Here is a 9,845-nt window from a genome sequence, read left to right as displayed (position 1 = left end):
AAATAATCTCAAAGAATATGTTTTCTTGTAAATGTATATGGTTGGGGATAAATAATTTAATACAAGCAACCAAATAAAAATTAGTAGCTTTCTTAAATAATTTTAGTACCATAGTAATAGTAGACCTTGGTCGCCTGAAGTTACTACTTACGGCAGTTTCCTCTTGTAAGGTTCACAAGTTGACAGGTCTGCAGACAATGGGCAAAATAACATGATTAGTAGCATATCTCTGTATATATATGCTCAGAAACCTACAGGATTACTGTATATAGAAAGTATCCTATAGATCCGAGATGGCGAACCTATCGCACGCGTGCCCAAAGTGGCATGTGGAGCCAGGTCACCTGACATGCACAGTGTTGCCTGTTCCTCTTCCGGGTTTCTGACAGGCATGTGCATGTGATGATCAGCTGGCCTTTTGTGCGTGGGGTACTGCCGGAAACCGGAAGGGTTGGTCTTCCATTTTCCGGCGTGAGCATGTACACTGGCCACCTGATTGGCACCAGAAACCAGAAGTACGTTTTCCAGCACGTGCATGTCCCCTGGGCAACTCAACTTCCTGGTCGTGGCCCAAACAAGTATATATGTGTGCAAGAAGTGTGCACATGTGTGCAAAATGCTCCCTTTTCAGCACTCAATGCTCAAAGGGTTCGCCATCACTACATCTTGAGATTTTCTTCTTATCTTTGAAGTCGGTTAGATTTAAATAATGTTCCAAGGTTTTCATTTAGACTGTTTCTCTTCTCCATGTATGGTCTGCTTAATTCATAGATGGCCAAATCAGGAGAACCTTGGAAAATCAACAGCTGTTGAAGACTGTTTTTATGCTTAAACATATATATTTTAGTTAAATTAATTATATATACAGAAAGGCTCGTAATTCACAATGTCAAATATAACAATACATACAGTCATAGCAGTTGTGCCTTTTGGACCTTTTGGACCCTGGAAAGAGGAAAAATAGATGTATAAAATCACATTAGAAAGAAGATAGTGAGACTGGATGGATGGATGGATGGCAGAAAAGAAGCAACACTAGATATTCTTAAACCAGTATTTTTTCAAACCCCAGAATTTGGTATGCTTCTATCCTCATTCTATTTTTATTGATATTATTTAATGTAGGGAAATACATATTTGGATTTTGTCTGATATATTCTTTTTATATATTTTCTGAGCAATGTGTTTTTTGGAATTCAGTTAATTGTGGCAAATGTGGAAAAGATCTATTTGCCTTACTGTTACTGCAACATCTTTTCTGATTTACAAATTAGTTTTTATCTTTTCTATTTATGCCTCTGAGGTAATATGATTTAAAGTAGACCACAATCTACTTCTTGGTAAGCTAGAAAAATGTGGAATAGACAAGATCATCACCAGATGGGTTTGTAACACTTGTCAAACCGTACTCAATGAGTAGTCTTAATGGTACATTGGAGGGAAGTAAGCAGTGGGGTATCACAAGGTTCTGTCTTAGGCTTAGTACTCTTCAATATCTTCATAAATGACTTAGATGAGGGAATAGAAGGGGAACTCATCAAATTTGCAGATGACACTAAACTGGCAGGAATAGCCAACACCACAAGCTCAGGAGCCAAAAAGATCTTGACAAACTTGAACAATGGGTCCTATGCAACAAAATGAATTTCAATGTGGAGGAAAGCAAAGTTTAGATTTAGGCAGGGAAAATCAAATATATAAGTACAGATTAGGTGAGATCTAACTCAAAAATAGTATCTGTGAGAGGGACCTTGGAGTTTTAGTGGATGATCACTTGAATATGAGCCAACAGTGTGCAGCAGCAGCCCAAAAAGCTAATACAGTCCTGGATTATATAAAAAGAGCCATAGAATCAAGATCACATGAAGTATTAGTACTGCTTTGTAAAACTCCAATAAGACCAAACCTGGAATACTGCAACCAATTTTGGTGACCATACTATAAAAATTGTGTTGAGAGTTTGGGAAAAGTTCAGAGAAGAGCAACTAAGTTGATCAAAGGCCTGGAGACTAAAACATATGAAGAATGGCTGCAGGATTTGGGTTTTGCTACTCTAAAGAAAAGAAGAATTAGGAGTGACATGATAGCAGTATTCCAGTACTTGAATGGATGCCGGAAAGAAGAGGAGGTCAAATTATTCTCGAAAGCACTGGAGGTCAGGACAAGAGACAATGGTTGGAAACTAACTAAAGAGAGAAGCAACTTGGATTTAAGGACAAACTTCCTAACAGTGAAGACAATTAACCAGTGGGGCAGCTTGCCTCCAGAAATCATGGGAATTCTATTACTGGGTGTTTTTAAGAAGAGTCACTTATCTGAAAAAATATAGTATGAACTAGAAGACCTCCGAAATCCTTTTCATCTCATTCTATTCTATTCACATTAGAAACATATAGGAAATAGAGTTGTTTTGTAATATTAAGCAAAGAAACATACTTAGTTTAAATTATTTAAGATGGTTAATTGTTTCCATAAAACAAAGTTTTTGACTTTTAACTGATCTCTTAACGAACATTTATAATTATCATGGACTCCCCAAAAATCTAGTTACAAACCATTTTTGAAGTTATAATAACTACATAAATCCGATGGTCATATGATAACATTTTGGGCATTTAGCAACCTTTATAACTATTTGGGGCATCCCACAGACACTGAATCATGATGTGTGACTTTTTTTTTCAGTTTCCAGCATTTATTATTTCTGATATTCAACAAAAATCACCCATTGTGGAATTTGATTCGCTTAACTGCTATGGCTCAATTATGGCCATGTTGATAACTACCGTATTTTTCGGAGTATAAGATGCACCTTTTTCCCTCAAAAAAGAGGCTGAAAATCTGGGTGCATCTTATACACTGAAGACAGCATTTCTTGCCTCCTGAAACCTGGCCCCTTCACCAAAATGGCCATGTATAGCCTTTAGGAGGCTTTCAGAATGCTCCTGGGGAAGGCATAAATGTGTGAAAAATGGGCCTTTTTTGCTCAATTTTGCCCCTCCCCAGCCCCCAGGAGCACTATAAGCCTCCTAAAGGCTATGCATGCCATTTTTTAAAACCAAAAACGGGTGTGTTTTTGCAAAAAACAGGCCATTTTTGGTTCATGTTTGCCCCCTCCTCCCCAGGAGCACTCTACAAGCCTCCTAAAGACTATTCATGCCCTTTTAAAAACAATGGGCCTGTTTTTGCGAAAAACAGGCCGTTTGGGGGAGGTTTGTAGAGTGCAAAACCTTTTTTTAAAAATTGCCTCTTCAAAATCTTGGTGCGTCTTATAGTCCGGTGCGTCTTACACTCCGAAAAATGGTACCTGTTTTACAATGCATCTATAGTTTGAGGAATGCCTTCCTTGGAACCACATTATTCATATCTGAATATATGAAGAGCCGAGGTGGCGCAGTGGGTAAAGTGCAGTACTGCAGGCCACTTCAGCTGACTGCTAGATCAGCAGTTCAGCGGTTCAAATCTCACCAGCTCAAGGTTGACTCAGCCTTCCATCCTTCCGAGGTGGGTAAAATGAGGACCCGGATTGTTGTTGGGGGCAATATGCTGACTCTCGGAGCCTCCCCTACCATCATTTTACCATCTCTTGATTTCTGGAAGCCCTTGGTGCTGCTGGTGAGCCCCCTGGCCATCTATCTGCTGGCCCCTGGTCCTGTTAGTCGTCCCAGAGCAGCGGAACAGCAGCTACTGAAGTTGGAAGGAAAACGTGGAGGAACGCAGGGAGGGAAATGGCGGCGCCAAACAGCTGACTCACGGCATTATATCTGTACATCCTCCTTTCTGGCCAGCCTGTTGACTTCGCTGGAGCTGAGTGATTGTGACTGTGACTGTGAGCCTTGGTGACTAGCGAGCTGAGAGGGGTTAATTTTCTAACTTAGTTCACTTAAAGAAGGGGGCTGTCGGAGGCTTCATTGAATCTACGGATTGAATGGTTGTGTGTGCTACTGCCCTAGACGCCCCCCCCCCTCGGATTTATCTCTGCTTACTTTACTATCTGTTACCTACTTTATTATTCATCATCTGCTGTTTTATTGTATATCATCGTTGCAACCCCCTCCGGACTTTGCTCCCTGCACATTTAACCATTAGGAGGAGTAAGTTTGTGGCTTAACTGGCAGGGAGCGATAGAGGATGGCGGCTGCAGTGACGAGGACTGAGCCCCGAAAACACCAGCAATTTTCCCTCCATCTGCAAGAGCGGCACAAGTCAGCCTTGAACTCTGGTCTCCTACATTGTGGCTCTTATCTATCTTTGGAAAAGAGACCTTTGAATATACAGCCCACTAACCTCCACCAGTGGGGTAAGACTACATGGTTGCCGTTCATGAACTTTGGAGCTTTGTATTTAATCTTGCTTGTACACAGCCACCTTATATATTACGTACTTTTGACTTGGTGGCTAACGACATTTCCCCAGGACATAAGAAGGGAGAAGAGCAGGCCACCGCTTCCTCCACAGTTTCCATATTACTATATATTATAACTGCGCAATTTTAAATAGTATGTTGAGTGTATGGGAGTTGGCTGGAATTGAATGAATGGCCCACTTTTAGTAATTGTCACCTTTGTATTTTATATGTTTTAATATTTTACGTGGGAACTGTTAGTGTGGATAACTGAGAATGTGTGACTCGGAGGACCTGCTGGGGAAGGCGGGGGGTACCGGGGTGGTTGGGGGGACCATGGACATGGGAGTGGGTCGGAGCATAGCGGTCGTGATAGGGAGAGGCAGATATGGCGGGGACCTTAGGGCTGGCCATTACCGGGGAAGGAGGGTTCGCTACATCACAGAGATCCCTCCTTCCGGCCCTAGGAGTCCCACTCCAAGACCAGATGGCGCAAGTAGTCAGGACCCTGGTCTCAGGCTGTTGTCGCTAAATGCCAGGTCTGTTGTTCACAAAGCTCCCCTCGTCCGGGACTTAATTGTTGATGAGAGGGCAGACCTGGCATGTATTACTGAAACCTGGCTGGGCACAGAAGGAGGAGTCCCCCTTGTAGAGATGTGCCCAGAGGGATTTCAGGTGCTTCATCAGCCGAGAGCCCAGGGAAGGGGTGGCGGTGTGGCTATTGTAATCCGGGAGTCTCTGTTACCTCGTAGGGTCCCTGCTCCGGAGCTTGTCGGGTGTGAGTCTCTGCTGATAAAGTTGGACCTCAAGGGTCAAGTGGGTTTGCTGCTAACGTACCTGCCTCCCAACTGCGTTGCAGCATCCCTCCCCTCGCTCCTCGAGTCAGTAGCCGAGCTGGCAGTTGAGTTCCCCAGGCTTATAGTTCTGGGGGATTTCAATCTGCCATCGCTCGGTGAACGCTCTGATGGGGCGCAGGAGTTCATGGCTTCCATGACAGCCATGGGCTTGACCCAAGTAATTCGGGGCCCAACCCACGCAGCGGGTCACATGCTCGACCTCGTATTCCTCTCGGAGCAGTGGATGTGTGATCTTGGTCTGAGGGGTAATGAGATCCTACCCCTGTCGTGGTCAGACCACTGCCTACTGAGGCTTGACTTCCGGAGGCCAAACCCCCACCGTAGGGAGGAGGAACCGACCAGATGGTTCCGCCCCAGGCGACTCATGGACCCGTTGAGGTTCCAGACGGAGCTTGGGGTTATTCCTGATACTCTCGCCCACAGTTCGGCGGAGACTCTGGCTGCCGCCTGGTACTCGGCGGCGTCGGAGTCTCTCGACCGGATTGCGCCACTACGGCCCCTCCGGGTCAGTGGTCCCTGGTTTACCGAGGAGCTCCGGGAGAAGAAACGCCGGAGGAGGTGCCTAGAGCACCAGTGGAGGTCCGATAGGTCCGAGGCGAACCGAGCACTCTTAACTACCTGCACCAAGGACTATGTCCGAGCACTAAGAACTGCAAAAAGATCATATATTTCAGCCTTGGTTGCGTCCGCCGAGTCACGCCCAGCCGCCCTGTTTAGGATAACCCGCTCCCTCCTCAATAGGAGGGATGCGGGAGACCCCTTGCAGGGTAGGGCTGAGGATTATGCTCAATTCTTGGCGGACAAAGTAGCTCGGTTTCGATCGGACTTGGACTCCACCGCAGTAGATCCAGCTGAGACACAGGAGGATCACTTGCCACACCAGTTCTGGGTTGAGTTCCAGGACGTTGCCTCTGGGGATGTGGACAGGGCCATTTGAGCTGTAAGTGCCTCCACTTGTATTCTGGACCCGTGTCCCTCCTGGCTGGTTGCCAACAGCAGGGAGGTGACACATGGCTGGATCCAGGCGGTTGTCACCGCCTCCCTTCGGGAGGGGCACTTCCCCGCCGTACTTAAAACGGCGGTGGTGAGACCCCTCCTGAAGAAACCATCGTTAGATCCAGCCATTTTAAACAACTTTCGTCCTGTCTCCAACCTTCCCTTTATCGGGAAGGTTGTTGAGAAGGTGGTGGCCTTTCAGCTCCAACGGGCCTTGGAGGAAGCTAGCTATCTTGACCCCTTCCAGTCCGGCTTCAGACCTGGTTACAGCACAGAAACCGCTTTGGTCGCATTGACCGATGATCTCTGGAGGGCCAGAGATGGAGGCTATGCGTCCATCCTGGTTCTCCTTGACCTCTCAGCGGCTTTCGATACCATCGACCATGGTATCCTTCTGCGACGACTGCGGGAGGTGGGAGTGGGAGGCACTGTTTTGCGGTGGTTCTCCTCCTACCTCTCGGACAGGTCGCAGTCGGTGTTGGTCGGGGGGCAGAGATCGTCCCTGAGGCCCCTAAAATATGGGGTGCCGCAGGGTTCGGTCTTATCCCCCCTACTATTTAACATATACATGAAACCTCTGGGCGAGATCATTCGGAGGCATGGGATAAAATACCACCAATATGCGGACGATACGCAATTGTATCTGTCCGCCCCGTGCCAACTCAATGAAGCGGTGGACGTGATGAACCGGGGTCTGGAGGCCGTTAAGAACTGGATGAGTGCTAACAAACTGGTACTCAACCCGGACAAGACCGAGTGGCTGTTGTGCTTCCCCCCCAATAATTTGGCTAATATACCAACGCTTAGGCTGGGGGGTCAAATTTTATACCCCTCAGATAGGGTCCGCAACTTAGGAGTCCTCCTGGACCCACAGCTGACTTTTGATCACCAGCTGTCAGCTGTGACCAGGGGGGCATTTGCCCAGGTTCCCCTGGTCCGCCAGTTGCGGCCCTACCTAGACCGGGGGGCTCTCACAACAGTCACTCGAGCCCTTGTGATCTCTAGACTGGAATACTGCAATGGGCTCTACATGGGGTTGCCCTTGAAGTGCATCCGGCGACTGCAGCTAGTCCAGAATGCAGCCGCGCGAGTGATAGTGGGCGCACCGCGGTTCGCCCACGTTACACCTGTCCTCCGCGAGCTGCACTGGCTACCTGTTGGTCTCCGGGTGCGCTTCAGGGTACTGATGACCACCTTTAAAGCACTCCATGGTAGTGGATCTGAGTACTTGAGAGACCGCCTGCTGCCGATTACTTCCCTAAATCGACCAATTAGATCGCACAGACTGGGCCTCCTCCGAATCCCATCTGCCAGTCAATGTCGACTGGCGACCACACGGAGGAGAGCCTTTTCTGTTGCTGCTCCGACCCTGTGGAACGAGCTCCCCATGGAGATCCGTACCCTCACCACTATCCAGACCTTCCGCGCAGCCCTCAAGATCTGGCTCTCCCAGCAGGCCTGGGGATAGGCTTCCAATTCACCCGCCCGAGTGTTTGATTGTTGAATGAAAGTTGTGTTTTACTATCTTTCTTTGTTCACATATTGTTTTGTTTTTGACCTTGCACCCCCCCCCCCTGTGGTTGTAAGCCGCCCTGAGTCCCCTCAGGGAAAAGGGCGGCATATAAATCCCAATAAACTGAAACTGAAACTGAAACTCTGTAAACCGCTTAGAGAGGGCTGAAAGCCCTATGAAGCGGTATATAAAAATCTGCTATTGCTATTGCTATATCTCCATGATTTGGTCAAATTATGGTTTTCTTAGGCTTAGCACCCCTTAGACCTGCCTTCCCATCCAATCTCTCCCTCTCAATTCTCTTCTCCTTCTGGAATACAAACCTGGAGATTTCCTACATGCCTATGTTCAATTGGTGGTTTCATCATTGAGAAATCACCTAATCATATATATTAACATGCTCTTTATGATTTAAGTAACAAGCTGCAATCAACAAAACATACTTAAATCTGCAGATTTGTTTCAAAGAAATCTGGCACTGCATGAAAATTATTTAGCACTGACCAATGTTTTCAATTCAGAAATAAATTTGTTGAGATGAAGAATCCAGATGGTGCTGCCCCACAACTTTCAACAGCTCTAGTTAGCATAACTAATTATTAGAAATCAGCAACATCTGGAAGACAAATTCCCAATCTTATTTTGGATTTTTTAATTAAAAAAACTATTCTTTTTCTCCCCAAAAATATTTCAAATAAATAGAAGAATAATTTTAAATGCATGTGAAATCAGCTAATCTTGAAGGAAAGTTTCCACTGACGTCTCCACATTATGCCAGATGAAACATTTACTTCATTTGTTTATACATGTTTGATCAGCATTTGCTTAGACTTTTGTGATGTGTCCCAAATTGGGTTGTCTTTGAAGAATATTCAGAAACTGCAATTGGTCTAAAATGCTGTGTCATATATTGGTGAATCAGAGTCACTCTAGTCATATAGCACCTGTTTTATAGTAACTGTATTGACTACCAATACATCTAGGTACAATTTAAATTGCTGACTTGGGCTTAGAGTGTCCAATGTAGTTTAACATATAGACATCTGCCAGACCACCTTCTTCACATACAACTGATCTAGCAGGTACATCTCATCTTCTTTTCAACAGATGCAAGGGGCAAGGACCTTCAAACAATGTTTTTTTTTAATTACAGCTCAATTTTATGGAATAGCTTTTCTCTTGAAGTCTTCAATGTTGACTTCCCACAAATTATTTAAGACTGATTTGTTTCATATGGTATTTGGAAAGAAGCTATCATCATTGCAATACTTTGTATTTCATCTCCATATTTGTTTTTAATTATTACTTTAAGTTGGTTTTATGTTTGACATTGTTTCATATTAGAATAGAATAGAATAGCAGAGTTGGAAGGGACTCTGCTTAGGGAGGAAACCCTACACCACTTCAAACAAATGGATATCCAATATCTTCTTTAAAATGTCCAGTATTGGAACATTCACAATTTCTGGGAGAATATTGTTCCATTGATTAATTATTCTAACTGTCAGGAAATTTCTCCTTAGTTCTAAGTTGCTTCTCTCCTTGATTAGTTTCCACCCATCGCTTCTTTTCCTACTCTCAGGTGCTTTGGAGAATAGTTTTGTATATATCATATTGTATGATATAAACTTGTAGGAGTGTTTTAGAGTCTAGTGATACCAAAAATCAATCAATAAATTTAATTAATTTTGGTAATGTAGTTTGATCAATACTGTTTCAAATACCAATATTAGGTTAAATTTATATTCATATTACCATTTTTCCAGGTGGTCCTTGACTGCCTGGATTACCCTTTGTCCCCGGTGTTCCATTTCTGGCCTTAAATAAATACAAAGAGCATATTAACTCTCCAATAACAAGGCAACCTGGTTTAATTTTCATTACAAAAATTGCTTGAATGCTGTTTATTAGATATAAATTAAAGCAACTGGACTCTTGTTTAAAATAGCTGAATCTAGGTATGATAATTACATGCATCAATTCCTTTGTCTAACCTAAGATGATAATCAAACAAAAATTGTTAGATACAGCCATACTAATACATTAATTCCACTTAGGAATACCTTTGAAAGTGTGCAGAAACTGCAAATATTCCAAAATGCTGATAGGGATTCACATGTAAGACCATGTTATC

General features: G+C 44.3%; 1 long non-coding RNA gene across 1 annotated transcript; it reads right to left on the bottom strand.

The window, feature by feature from the left end:
* Positions 1-171: 171 nt before the first annotated feature.
* On the bottom strand, positions 172-9,527 carry LOC116523073. The gene is made up of 3 exons (XR_004257027.1): positions 9,467-9,527; positions 910-945; positions 172-188 (listed from the first exon to the last, which is right to left on the bottom strand). It is a non-coding gene; the product is annotated as an uncharacterized LOC116523073 (long non-coding RNA).
* Positions 9,528-9,845: the final 318 nt, after the last annotated feature.

This window comes from Thamnophis elegans, chromosome Z (genome assembly GCF_009769535.1).
Source record: "Thamnophis elegans isolate rThaEle1 chromosome Z, rThaEle1.pri, whole genome shotgun sequence".
Classification (NCBI taxonomy): Eukaryota; Metazoa; Chordata; class Lepidosauria; order Squamata; family Colubridae; genus Thamnophis; species Thamnophis elegans.
This window is presented reverse-complemented; position numbering and strand designations above follow the sequence as displayed.